This window comes from Nansenia antarctica (assembly GCF_963989245.1).
Source record: "Nansenia antarctica genome assembly, chromosome: 18".
Taxonomy (NCBI): domain Eukaryota; kingdom Metazoa; phylum Chordata; class Actinopteri; order Argentiniformes; family Microstomatidae; genus Nansenia; species Nansenia antarctica.
The window spans coordinates 16,695,939-16,711,067 of NC_137691.1; positions in this window are offsets into that span (position 1 = coordinate 16,695,939).

The following is a 15,129-nucleotide window of genomic DNA, read 5'->3' on the forward strand; positions in this document are numbered from 1 at the left end:
GCAATATACAATGTCGATGTGGTGGTGTATGACTGCAAGATGGTCATCCCAATGCTTGTGGTGCCTGGACAGACCGATGACATGATACTAGGCAGTAATGCCATCAAGAAAATCCTAGAGTTGATGAGGAAGACTGACAGCTATTGGCGGCTGATATCTGAACATGGTGGTGGCAGTGATGGGGACTGTCATCACTTCTTCTCTCTCCTTTCCAATACAGAGAGATGGAGGGGTGAGACAGTGCCTGAGAAGGTTGGCACACTGAAGCTACAACAGTGTGTGGTGCTACAGCCAAATAGTGAGCATCTTGTATGGGGCAGACTCCCTGTGTCGGCACCTATATCAGAGGGCAGTACGGTGGTTGTGGAACCAACTCAGTCCAGATGCAGACCGAATAAAGTTCTGGTTGGCAGAGTTGTTACGCCGATGTGGGGCGACCGATGGCTGCCTATGAAGGTTGTGAATCCCACCGGTGAGCCGGTAGTGCTGAAGCGAAACACCAAATTGGCGGACGTGTTCCCCTGCATTGCCGCTGAAGATCTGTCCCCGCCCGACCACATTCAGTCTTCCCCACAATCCGTGACTAGTGAGTCTGTAGCAAGGCCCAAAGAAGACATCAGAAAGGCACTGGAGGAACTTGGTCTACGCGACCTAGACTTGGACGCGTGTGAAGTCTCTGACCTGTGGAGAGAGAAGCTTTGTCAGCTTGTTGTGAAATACGAATCAATCTTTTCACGCCACAAGTTGGACTGTGGTGAGGCGTCTGACTTCGTGCACAAGATACATCTGGTGGACGAGAGGCCATTTCGCCTGCCCTACCGCAGAGTGCCACCGAACCACTACGAGAAGCTGAGGTCTGCCATCAACGACATGGAGGAGAAGGGCATAATTCGTAAGTCCAACAGCGAATATGCCTCGCCCTTGGTTCTTGTGTGGAAGAAGGATGGAGGGTTGCGCATCTGTACGGACTTCAGATGGCTTAATGCGAGGACAACGAAAGACGCACATCCGCTGCCTCATCAGGCTGACGCGCTGGCTGCACTAGGTGGTAATGCCTACTTCTCCACAATGGACCTTACCTCTGGTTTCTACAACGTGCCTTTACATGAGGACCACAAGAAATACACTGCGTTCTCCTCTCCCTTTGGCCTGCATGAATATAACCGGATGCCTCAAGGGTTGTCCAACAGCCCGGCTACGTTCATGCGGATGATGCTCTCGATCTTTGGGGATCAGAATTTCACCAGTCTATTGTGCTACCTAGACGATGTTATGGTCTTCGCTCCTACAGAACAGCTGGCACTCGAGCGTCTAGAGATGGTTTTCTCTCGTTTGAAGTACAACAATCTCAAATTGGCTCCAAAGAAGTGCTATCTTCTGCGGAAATCAGTACGGTTTCTCGGCCATATCATCAATGAGTCAGGAGTGCAGACGGACCCTGGAAAGGTTGAAGCCATTAGCCAAGTACAGGTATCCGATCTGATGGACAGTGATGGGGTGTCTCCTTCACAGAAGAAGATTAGGTCCTTCTTGGGCATGATGCTTTACTATCAGCACTTCATTGAAGATTGTTCCTCTAAGGCCAGACCCCTATTCAAGCTTCTCTCTGGACAGAACGCTGGAGAAAAGGCACGCAGAGGGAGAAAACCAGTGAAGAAATGTCACAATCTTGTAAAGCTCAAACCAGCTGACTGGACGCCCGAGTGTAGGGATGCTTTCGAGACATTGAAGCGCGATCTCCTGCATTCTGTAACCCTGGCCCATCCTGACTTCGCAAAGCCATTTATCCTAGCAGTGGATGCTTCATTCGATGGGATTGGCGCCGTCATCTCTCAGCTCCAGCCTGGTGATAAAGTTGCAAGACCAGTTGCCTTCGCTAGTAGGACGCTGTCACATGCTCAGTTGAACTATCCAGCTCACCGACTTGAGTTCCTGGCATTGAAGTGGGCTGTATGCGAGAAGTTTTCCCACTGGCTGAAGGGAGTGCATTTCACAGCGTGGTCGGATAACAACCCCTTGACCTACATCCTAACGAAGCCCAAGTTAGATGCATGCGAACAGAGGTGGGTGGCCAAACTTGCTGCATATGATTTCGATCTGAATTATATCCCAGGGCCTAGGAACATAGTCGCTGATGCGCTGAGCCGTGAGCCATTTGTTAAGTCCTGTGTGAGCCATCGCCTGGTGAGGGAGCCTTACCTGTCCTTGCTGGATCAGGTGAATGGAGTAGTGGCTGGTACGGTGCAGGACGCTTTCCGGCTGACTACCAACTGTCAAGGTGTTCAGCACACTAATGTCGACACAGATGAGGTCCTGAGTCCTGAGTCTTCTGGAGGTGCCATTAGTGCTGAGGAGGTGTCTGCTGTCATGGACGTCCATCGTACTGGGGGTGTTTCTCAGCTGCCCTACATTAATCCGGAGTATTTGCAATTGCCCGAGGAAGACCCTTCCATCGCCATCCCACAGAGTCAATTACACAATCTCCAGCAACAAGATGCTGTAGTGAGCAGGGTTCCCTTTTATATGCAGCGACATAGGAAACCAAATGCACACGAGAGAACAGCTGAGTCTAGCTGTGTGCTCAGGCTGTTGAAACACTGGAAGAAGTTGAGAGTGCGTAGTGGACTCCTCTACCGTGTGAAGAGAGACCGCATCAGGGACAAGAGGATCTTTCAGTTCGTCACTCCAGAAGCTCTGAAGCGACAAGTCTTGCATGGAGTCCACGATGCTGCTGGCCACCAGGGTCGCTCAAGATCATCCTCTCTGGCCAGTGAACGATTCTTCTGGACAGGCATGCAGAGGGATGTTGAGAATCACGTGAAGCACTGTCAGAGATGTATTTTGGGGAAGACTCCTGAACCACACGCCCGAGCACCTCTTGAGAGCATCCGCACTTCAGCTCCTATGGACTTAGTGTGCATCGATTTTTGGACCGCAGAGCAGAGCGACAAGAAGACCATTGATGTTCTTGTTGTTACGGACCATTTTTCTAAAGTAGCTCTTGCCTTCCCCTGTCGGAACCAGACTGCGAAACAAGTTGCCCGCTGTCTGTGGGACAAGTTTTTTTGCATATATGGGTTCCCCAAAAGAATCCATTCGGATCAGGGAGCTAACTTTGAGAGTCGGCTTCTAAAATATCTACTAGAGATGGCAGGTGTGCATAAGTCCCATACGACTCCATACCACCCCATGGGCAACGGCGTCACAGAGAGGTTCAACAGGACCCTCGGGGGCATGATAAGGGCCCTCCCTCCACTGAGCAAGTCCAGGTGGCCACAGATGCTCCAGACACTGACCTGCTACAACTCCACTGTGCATGAGACCACGGGCTTCGCGCCATTCTACCTGATGTTCGGACGGGTCCCACGGCTGCCCGTGGATGTCATGTTTCATCATGTGCTGGAGGATGATGCCGTTGTCAGTCGTCATGAGTTTGTGCAACATCTGAGGAGAGATCTTTCTGAAGCAGCACAGATCGCTCAAAGGAATGCCATCAGGGAACAAGATCGTCACGCCAAACTGTACAACCGGAAGGTCAGAGGACTGCCGTTGGGTGTTGGTGACAAAGTGCTACTTGCCAATCGAGGTGAGAGAGGGAAGAGGAAGATCGCAGACCGGTGGGAATCAACTCCTTTCGATGTGGTGTCTGTGAGATCGGACATCAACGTGTACAGGATCAGAGATGTTGTCACGAATAGAGAGAAGGTTGTACACAGGAACATGCTGCTTCCGGTTGACTTCTTGACAGTTCCGGAACAAGATGGGAACCCGGCATCCCTAGAGGAGTCGCAGTCTATAGCTTCCTGTGCCAGTGTTCAGGGCTCTGTCACCTCTGATGTTGAAGAGGCCTCTCGGTTGCGCACCAGGGACTGGGTCTTGGAGTCGCCTGAGCACGCGGGGGCAGAGAGCATCCATGAGGAAGAAGTCAACGGAGGGACTATGCCCGTGCCGAGTGCCTCGAAGGAAGACCGACCAGATGAGTTGCTGGATAGTGTTCCTGATGACTCTGTACCTGACTGCCACACTGATTATCCCCCTGACACAGTATGTGACACAGTACACTCACCTGAAGCTAGATGTGATGCCCATGGTGACCTTCCAATTCTAGTTGAGGTTGAGCCGGAGCAGGTAGTTTGCACACGTTCACAGAGTGCTCAAGTTCCATCAGTTGTCACGAGATGTGGGAGGAGTGTTAGGAACCCAAATAGGCTTATTTGTGAGATGTCAGGGCAGATGCTTAAAGGGAGTACTGAGCCTTTCATAAGTTCTGCATTTAGTTTCATTGCGGCGTCTATGTAGGGGCGTAGTGCATCCAGTTTTTTTTCTTTATTTATTTTGCTTCCGGTCTGAGTCGTGACCTAGAGTCATGAGATCCTCTTGTAAGGGCAAAGTTATGTACAACTGTGGGATGTAGATGGCATCTCTTTCTCCTCTGTGATAAGTACGGGTTTTGGTACCAATCTGTCCTTACACACTTCTTATGGAAGAATTTATAATGTTGAGTTTTGGTACATCAGTGCTCGAGATCCACATAGTTTTTTTTGTTTTGTCATTTGTTTGTTTTTTCGCTCCTGTTTTTTTTACTGTCCTCCGGTTTTCATGCTGTTGCCCCATTTTAGTATAATTTAAGGGGGGTGTATGTAACGGAGTAGAAAGGTCAAGTTCAATTATAGCTAAAATAGGTATGTTTATGTTTAATGTAATGTTTATGTATATGTTTAATGACGTGGTATATCCGGGGTGTGTCCGTGACCCGGATGTTGTGTCCGTGACCCGGATGCTGTGTCCGTGAGCCAGATTGCGTGTTTACACTTGTGATTGCATTGTGCTACAAGAGCGCCGAGTAAACGTTTTACTTATACGTTGTTTGTCGTCACTACAACAACACCGCATATAAAATGAGACATTGTGACAGCGGTATGAACCTGGTAGCCATTGTTAGGACGATGTTTGGAGGTGCAGCGTTCGCCTTTGACAGTACGAAGTTTGCAACTAGACGCTAGCTAGGACAAGCTAAATAGCCCTGAAGTGACGACGTCTCGGTGACTGGACGACAGGAAGCAGCACGACGACGACGACGACGTTGAACCGCCGACATGGAAGTCATTTAGCAGACACTTTTCCTTGAAGTCATTTAGACACTTTTCTCCAAAGCGACTTACAATTTGTACATTTGTCTAAGTGAATCAACTACACAGCAGTCATCAATAAATGAACGTGAGCCATCCAGCTGAGAGTGATTCATGAAAAGATACACCCCGTCACAGAAGCATGTAGAGATTGAATAGAAAGGGGCCAAGGATTGACCCTTGGGGAACCCCACATGTCATTTTAATTTGGTCAGATACAAAGTTGCCAATGGAGACATAGTAGCTTCTGTCCTGTAGGTAGGATCTAAACCAGTTTAGGGCAGTGCCCGAAAGTCCTACCCAGGTTTTTAGTCTATCTATTAGAATGTCATGGTCTACAGTGTCAAAGGCAGCACTAAGATCTAGTAGTACCAAAACTGAGATGTTTCCGGAGTCTGTGTTTACGCGAATGTCATTAAGGACCTTAATAAGGGCCGTTTCAGTGCTATGTAGGGGGCGAAAGCCTGATTGAAAGTCATCAAAGAGATAATTTAGGGTCAAATAATTGCTAAGTTGTTCGTGGGCAACCATTTCAATAATTGTTCCTGAACAGGGACGGTTTGATATGGGTCTGTAGTTGTTTAGTACAAATGGGTCTAGGCCGTTCTGTTTTAGTAGAGGCTTAATAACTGCAGTTTTCAGGGCTTCAGGGAAGATTCCTGATGAAAGGGAGGTGTTAATTATTTGTATTAGTTCGCCTGCCATGCAGCTAAATATGTTTTTAAAAAAGCTTGTTGGCAGGACATCAAGAGCACAGGTGGATGGTTTAAGACGTGACATGATTTTATCTAGGGTCTTGTAATCAATGGTGTTCAATTGTGACATGGTTGTTATGTCCGCCCTATTTGGGGTTGTTAATGGGGACATGTTTTTCATGCCTGACACAGAAGACCTAATGCCTTGTCTAATGGTTTCTATTTTATTGTTAAAAAAGGATGCAAGCTCATTGCATTTACTAGTCGAGTGAAATTCCTGAGCAATGGGTGTTGGGGGATTTGTTAGTCTGTCAACAGTTCTGAAAAGGATCAGGGCATTATTGATGTTATTGTTTATGATCTTAGATAAAAATGATTGCCTGGCACTTCTTATTTCTAAGTTATAGTTTTGAAGATTCTCTTTATAGATATCATAGTGGACTTGAAGGTTTGTTTTTCTCCATCTGCACTCTGCTTTACAACATTCTCTTTTTTGGGTCTTTACGGATGGGGCAGTTCTCCAGGGAGCTTTTTGCTTACCAGAGATGCATTTGGATCTAATGGGTGCAATATCATCAATGGTTTTTGTGATTTTTAAGTTGAAATCGTGTAGAAGGTCATTTACTGAGGTTGGAATAGAAGTTTGGGGGGGGGGGGGGGGGGGGGCGCTAGGGAAAAGGCCTGTGTGAACAGTGCACTGGTCTTTTCATTGATATATCGTTTGGAAATAGTTTTAGACATAGTTTGAATAACAGGAAAGATAGATACGTCAAAGAATATGCAACAATGGTAAGACAGGGCAATGTCAGTTACAACAACATTTGAAATATCTAGGCCTTTGGTGATGATAAGGTCCAGAGTGTGACCTCGATTATGAGTAGGGAGGTTCACATGTTGTTGAAGTTCAAAAACATCTAACAGAACAGAGAGTTCTTTGGCTTTGTTGTCCTCTGAGTTATCTACATGAATATTGAAATCACCAGCAATGATCAGACCATTAAATTCAGTAGTAATGATGGAGAGAAGCTCTGTAAGTTCATTAAGTGAGTGTTTGTTTTTGCTGTTGCAGTTCGACAGCGCTAGAATCTTAAAAATTGCTATCTATACTGAACTCTATTGAGAAAGCATTTTTTGTAAATTAATAGCTTTCCTATCCCATATAACATCGGGACCTCGTTCCTCTGAATCCGACGCCGGGAGGCTGAGTCGGGATTACCAGCGTTATTAGTTAGCTACCGCGGCTAACCAGCTAGCCACCTTTACACTTTTTAAACTGGCTTTTTTCTATCGGGATACCTCCCCGAACTACTAACAACCTTATATATTCTTATATCACATATCTCTGTAATACTTCTTGCTCACCATAATCAAATTGTTTTTCTCTCTCTCTGCAAATAACACCACTTTTCTCTTTCATGGCCTGCCAGCGCTGCCTGGAGCTTAGCTACCAGGTTGAGGAGATGAAGGGACGAATCTCAACTCTCCACCAGATCAGACAAGGGGAGTCACATCTTAGTTCACTTTATGACACATTACATAAAACAATAATTACAGACATAGAAAGCACACAAACCACAACATCAAAGCCTCCACCTCCACCTGTAAGCCCAATCCCAGGTGAAACTCACTCTGTCCCTACATCACCAGGGACTTGGACCACCGTCAGGAAGAGGAGTCGTACCATCAACTCCCCTGGCACCAACCCCCATGAGGCCCTCCTGCTGCGGAACATCTACGAGGCGCTGCAGAGCCACCAGTCCACACCGAAGCCGAAGAGAGCCAGGGCCTGCACCACCACCCCCCCCCCCTCCCTCTCTCTCTCTCCCCCTCTCCCACCCTGTGCCCCCTACAGGTCCATCACGCCGCCAGCAGAGGAAACTACAGTTCGTGTCTCCTCCCCCCCCCCCCCGCACCTGCTCTTCTCCCCCCCCCCCCCCCTCTGTGCTTGTAATAGGCTCGTCCATGGTCCGCCATGTTGCAGTCCCGAAGGCCAGAACCCACTGCATCCCAGGTGCAAGGTGAGGGACGTCGCCGAGGTCGTCCCGATGATGGTGGAAGATGCCCCCCAGGCCACCTCCGTCATCATCCACGTGGGTGCCAACGACATCGGACGGGAGAGGTCGGAGGAGCTGAAGGACGACTTCCGAGCCCTCATCACCACCGTCAAGGGCACAGGTAAGACCTGCATCATCTCGGGCCCCTTCCCGAGTCCCAGGTATGGCGACACCAAATACAGTAGAATTCGAAGTCTTCACCTTTGGCTACAGGGATACTGCTGTCCAATGCAAATCCCATTTATAGACAATTTCACCACGTTCTTTAACCGTAGTGAGCTGTTTGCGAGAGATAGGTTTCACCCAAACAGGTATGGTGCCCGCCTGCTGTCCATGTCCATGGACCTCGCTGCCCAGCCCTGGACCTGGCCGGTGCCCTGTCAACGCTGATGTGGGATGAGTCCGATCCATTCCTCTAACACCAAACATGCCATCCAGACTATTGTCTCCCATCGGACTCCCACCACCACAAATAAGGTAATACATGGCGCAAATTTGAGAAATGTATTACCCATTTCATTAAGTATTCCCTCGAGTCAGTCCCAGTGTCAAAATGACATCTCCATGGCAATTTTGAATATCAGGTCCCTATCGAACAAAAAAACATTTATCATAAATGAGCTCATTTGTGATAGAAAACTCGACTGTATGCTACTCACAGAAACCTGGCTAGATACAAATGGAGCAGCAGCCCTTATTGAGGCATCTCCCCCCAACTACAGTTTTTTCCAATCAATCAGAAATGGAAAAAATGGGGGAGGAACAGCTACCATAGCTTCAAATAACCTAAACTGCAGGAGCATATCCTTTGATATATTCTCCTCTTTTGAATATCATGCCACAGTTATGGCATGCCAACCACCTATTCTAACGGTAACTGTATACAGGCCGCCGAAACCAGCCCCTACCTTCCTACCTGACTTCTCTGAGTTCCTATCCATTATCCATCCCAACTATGATAGGATTATTATCACTGGTGATTTTAACTTTCATGTTGATAATGAGGCTGACTTGAGGGCTAGGGATTTTATTGACCTCTTGAAATCTATGGATTTTATCCAACATGTCAATGAACCCACTCACAATCATGGCCATACCCTTGATCTTGTGATTACAAAGGGTCTTGAGGTCTCAATATCAGGTATCAGCGACCTGGCCCTCTCTGACCATTTCTGTATTTTCTTTACCATTGTAACACGTAAAGCTGAAAGCAATGCTGAACGTGTTGTTAAAAAACGTTATCTTACCCCTGCAGTGGCTGAGAATTTCAAAGCTTTGATGAACAGTAATCACACAACTCCCACGTTATGTGAAAACGACTTAGTAATTACCTTTAACAATAAAGTAAAAATGGCCCTAGACTCCCTGGCTCCTACCAAACTAAAAAAGGTTGGAGCCAAGAGGAGAGCACCATGGCGAAACAGTGAAATAAATCTCCTAAAGAGAACATGTAGGAAAGCTGAGCGCAGATGGAGAAAGAGCAAATTACAGATTGATCAGAATATTTTTAAAGAACATCTATCTGCCTTTAACGTGGCAATGCGAAATGCTAGAAAAAAATCACTTCTCAAATATAATATCTACAAACAAGAATAACCCCAGGGTCTTGTTCTCGACAATTGATTGCCTTGTAAACCCTGCTCCTAGAACTCTAGACGGCGCAGCCTCTGTCACCAAATGCGAGGAATTTGCAGCCCACTTCAGGGATAAGATAACAAATATTAGAATGTGTATTACTCAGGAAAGACTTGGTTTGTGTAACACTACAGATCCGCCACCACAGAACATGACTATGAGCATGTTCACCATGATTAGTACGGAAACATTAGGTAAATTGTGTCACAGCTTAAACCGTCTACGTGTCCTCTTGACCCTATTCCTACCACCTTTTTTAAGGACATTTTTGAATCTGTGTCTGATGACATACTAGGCATTGTAAATCACTCCCTACTTAAAGGGATATTTCCAGCGGTGCTTAAAACTGCCCTGGTTAGACCCACCCTGAAGAAAAGTAACCTAGATCCTTCTGATCCAAAAAACTGTAGACCAATATCCAATCTCACTTTTCTAAGCAACATTTTAGAAAAGGCAGCGTATAGACAGCTTCATGAATTTTTAGTCTTAAATAATAGGTATGACCCACTTCAGTCAGGTTTCCGATCATACCACAGCACAGAAACCGCTTTGCTTAAGGTAACTAATGACCTTAGGATAAATGCAGACTCGAAAAAACTCTCGATTCTTGTACTCTTAGACTTAAGTGCAGCCTTTGATACGGTAGACCATTCCATACTTATTGAGAGACTTGAAAACTGGGTTGGCCTCTCAGGTCTGGTCTTAAACTGGTGCAGGACTTACCTGACTGACCGAGACTACTTTGTAGCCCTTGGTGACCATAAGTCAAAAAATTATAGCGCAACCTGTGGAGTTCCCCAGGGGTCCATTTTAGGACCGTTGCTTTTTAGCCTATACATGCTACCCCTCAGTTCTGTTATCAAGAAGCATAGCGTTAACTACCACAGCTATGCTGACGACACTCAGCTTTATATCTCAGTAACTCCCAACGACTACAAGATGATCGACCACCTGATAGATTGTATTGCCGACAGGGTATCCGTTAGAAAAATTTGCCGTCGGACATCGTGTCCGGGAAGAATTCGATTTACCGGACAAACGTGATATATTCCGGTCATCATGTTAAAATATAATTTATTTATTTTTTTCCAAAATCATATTTTTTTTTCTTCAAATCTAATATAGCTGTTTGTCGCGGTGATTACTGTTGTGTAGCGGCCTATATATTCCATTTAATGTCTATTTCTCATCCGATACGATTAGATGCGAGCTATATAATAATATAACATGATTTGACGCATGCGCGCTATGCCATGCGTCAAATCCAGCGCTGAACGGGTCCAGCGCTGAACGGGCGCCTCACTGGGAACTGAACAGACAGCATCGATCAATGAACGGACTCCACATTACGTTAACTGAAGTTTGTTAAATTGTTTGGGATTAATGTGAGTTTTCTATTTTCTCTTTCCAGTTTTACCCTTTTTTTTATTTTTATCAATAAAACAACGTCATTTCTATAACCAGGGGGGTGTTCCATCGACGTCGCTGGAGGAAAGTCTGGGCTTGTTTTGACAAGTCTCGCGAGATCTATCAAGATATGCCTGGATCTTTTTAAGAGTCTCGCGGGACTTGGCGAAGTAGGCCTAGGTTTTCCTTTGGCGACGTTGATAGAACACCCCCCAGGTCTCGCTGGTTGGGAAGGCATTTCGATTAGCTGCCTGTCAAATCATACTTAGGGGATAGCCCTGTAAGCTCATACGGGTCTGTATGTCGTCCTGAAAACCGGCTGTTAGATCATATCGCTGAAGTTTGTCTCCATCTTAGTGTAAATGTTGTCCGTTTCGTTTGTTATCCTTGTTATTGTGCGATAAAGTTAAGGCTTTCCGCTTCGGGCCACCATTTTCAGCTGGGCACCGGACACACACACACTCGTGCACGCGCGGCACTGCCCGAGAGAGAAGGACCCGCCCCCTTTGGTTAGCCTATAGGCTGGCTGGAGGGGGCGGGTCCTTCTCTCTCGGGCAGTGTTGTGTGTGTGTGTTTGGTGCTCAGCTGAGAATGGTGGCCCAAAGCCAATTTGAATACAAAATGTGAACTTTAGCGAATTGTATTCAAATTGTGCTTAGAGGGAATTATTTTCACCGGACATTTTGTCCGACGAGTTTTCAATTTGTCTGACTTCGACAAATTTTACCGGACAAAGTCCGGGAATTAACGGTTAACGGAAACCCTGATTGCCAATATTAATATTTGGATGACACAAAACTTTCTCCAACTCAATCAAGAAAAAACAGAGGTATTGATCATTGGCGAGAAAACTGGGAGAGAGAAATTATCTGCACACTTGAAAACACTAGCTCTTAGAAAATTTCAAAAAAAAAGAAAACACTAGCTCTTAACACTAAGTGTCAGGCTAGGAATCTTGGGGCGGGTTTCACAGACAAGGCTTAAGCCTAGTCCTGGACTAAACCACACTTTCCATGAAAATCTCCATTGAATATGCTTTTTAGTTTAGGATTAGGCTTAAGCCTTGTCTGTGAAACCGGCCTTTGGTGTCATAATTGACCCAGATCAAAATGTTGAAACTCATATTAATAATACTATTAAAACATCCTTCTACCATCTAAGAAACATCACTAAGGTACAATCATTTCTCTCCAGGGCAGACACTGAAAAATTAATGCATGCGTTTGTTACTAGTAGGCTAGATTACTGTAATGCTCTCCTGACAGGTCTCCCCAAAAAAATGATTAATAGACTACAAATGGTTCAGAATGCTGCTGCTCGTGTCCTTACTAGGACCAAACGAAGAGCGCACATTACACCTGTCTTGAGATCACTACACTGGCTCCCTGTCAGTCATAGAATAGACTTTAAGATCCTTTTACTAGTCTATAAATCACTCCACTGTGATGCACCCAATTACATGGTGGACATGCTCATAAGATACACACCAGCTAGACCCCTACGGTCTAGTGCCACGGAACTTTTAATAGTGCCAGAGGCTAGGACAAAGAGATTTGGAGGATCAGCTTTTAGCATATATGCTCCTAGATTGTGGAACACCCTACCTGAGGGCCTGAGGTTGTCTAAAACTCAGGACATTTTTAAGCGTGACCTCAAAACCTACTTATTCAATGTCGCCTTTTGATACTAAGGGAGACATTGGACATTATAGAACTAGGATCACTAGGCCATTACACCATACTCGTGTTTTGAGATTTCTGTTGATAGGAAAATGGACCCGGGTGCTGATGAGGCACTGTCAGCTCCCAATAGCACCCAGAGTAGTATTGGAACCGGTACAAGGGTGTACCAGGACCACCATCAGGTTGTATTGCTGTCATCTTTATTGTCTTTATTGTGTTGTTGCATCATAACTGTGCTTAAGATTCTCTTTTGGCAGGACCTGTGACCATGCTGGATGCAGAACGATGCAGATATAACACTATACATTTATGGACAGTGTGTACGCCGATAATATGCAAGGAATTTTTCCTGGATACATGGTGTACAGGTTTTTGCCCTTGCTTGCTTGCTTTGTGCCGGTGGTCCTTGGCCTCCCCTTGGGGCCCCCCGGCTTCCCCGTGTGCCTGGTCTATTCCGCCGCCGGGCACCTGCTTGGCCATCCTTCTGCGGGGCCCCTTGGGTCTGTGCTTGCTTGGCTGGGCCGGGTGTGTTGGTGGTGGGGCGGCGGGGGCTCCCTGGGGGGTGGTGTGGGGGCCCACCGCTGGGTGCTGGTAGGCAAACTGGCTAGTAGTCGCTCTATTGGTAGAGGGCTGCAAGGGAATTTTTCCTGGCTACATAGTGTACAGGTTTTTACTTTTGCCTGCTCGCGGCTCTATCAGCATTGATTGATTGATTGACTGATTGACTGAACATTTTCATTGTGTGAAGCGCATTGAGTTGCATCTTGTAAGAAATGCGCTATACAAATAAAATTTGATTTGATTTGATTTGATTGAAGAAGCTAGTAGAGTATTGGTGTGGTCTGTATAAAATTATAAAAAGAATTCGAGTGGAACATTTAAAAACAACTGAAAGATATTCAAATGATAGAAATTCCCAGAAGGATGTCTGTTTGCAGTTAAAACTGTCTCGGAAGAAAGAGGCGATTCCACCACCTTTTTTGTGGGATCTAACGACATCTAAGACACTTAAATTCCCATCTCCTTATGTAAGAAGACACAGGCTTCAATTTATATTTAAATGTATTCATCTAAATGATCCCCCCTATTTAAAACAGTATCTTGTTCCTTTAACATCAAATTACCAGTCGAGGCACTCCTCTCAGTTCCATTTCCTCAAGGTAAGAAAATAATTGGCAAAAGAGCCTTTAACTTTAAAGCCCCAGCTGATTGGAATAATTTACCAGTTAACTTTAGATCCATCACATCTGTTGGTAGATTTAAGCATGCACTGACTTCTTACTTTGTGACTGATTGTTCTTGTTATCTCTGAAGTTGTCACTTAATATTTTATATTCAGCTGTCTAAAGTATAGATGTAGAGCCACCTTCCCTTAGTTTATAATTATTGGCCACTTTGGGCATGTTGTGGTTGTAATGTTTTCAATGTTTTTCATTAAGTAATGTTGTTGTTGTTGTTGTTTGTCTCTTGTCTTTGTCATAATTGTACTCTTTATTATTTTGACACTCTTGTTATGATTGTGATATATGTTGGGACCCTCTCTAAAACGAGATGACACATCTTAAGGGTCCACAGAGGACGCCATTGCGACGACGATAAGATTAATCTTATTATCCTAATAAAGAATTTTAAATAAAACAAACAAACGGTGTTGAGGTTTAAACTGCAATGAAAACGGTCCTTTTTTGTTGTTGTTGCTGTTCTGTGACTGCTGTAGATATGAGAGGGATGGTTGCTTCCAGTGCTGCTGACGCCCCCTGCTGGAGAGAAAGTGAATTTCAGTCACTGTTGTGCGAAAAATACTAACGCGTACTCAATGAAATCAGCGTGTGTACCTGTACTGTTGCAACACGGCACTAATAGAGAGACAGGGAGATCCATCAGCTACACTCACTAATAGAGAGACAGGGAGATCCATCAGCTACACTCACTAATAGAGAGATAGGGAGATCCATCAGCTACATTGTAACGGTCCAGATATTTGACCTTTTCTTGCTGTACCTTCAGTTGGGTTTGGGTTTGACTCCTACCCCAGGACACCACTCTCAGATATGTTCTTAAGATATAGATCCCATCACTTCTCAGTTTTCTATTAGAACAGCTTATTTTCTGGACATACGCCTGGACGTACTCCAACACTGTTCCTCCCCCACATTTGTTAGATTGGCCTCTAGCCTGCGTGTACAGATTGTTTAAATTATGTTTTTTTTAATGTGATTTTCTTATTTTTGATGTTATGAAAGTTTAAAGGTTAAAGAGCCTCAATGTAACGAACAATAGTTTTAACATAACTTACTTTTACTCATAGTTTGTAGTCTCAGTGTTATGTTTGTATTTCTGTTCAGTTCAGCTGTGTACATGTTTTTGTAGTCCACTAAATCTAGGACTACAATTCTCCAAATATCTAGCCATTAGGTGACATATTTGACACGTGTGTTGTGTGCTAATAAAGTGATGTTGTTTGAACCTTTTATACTCCTGCATTCACTTGTCACTGCTTTATGTCAATAAGATAAGAGCAACCACA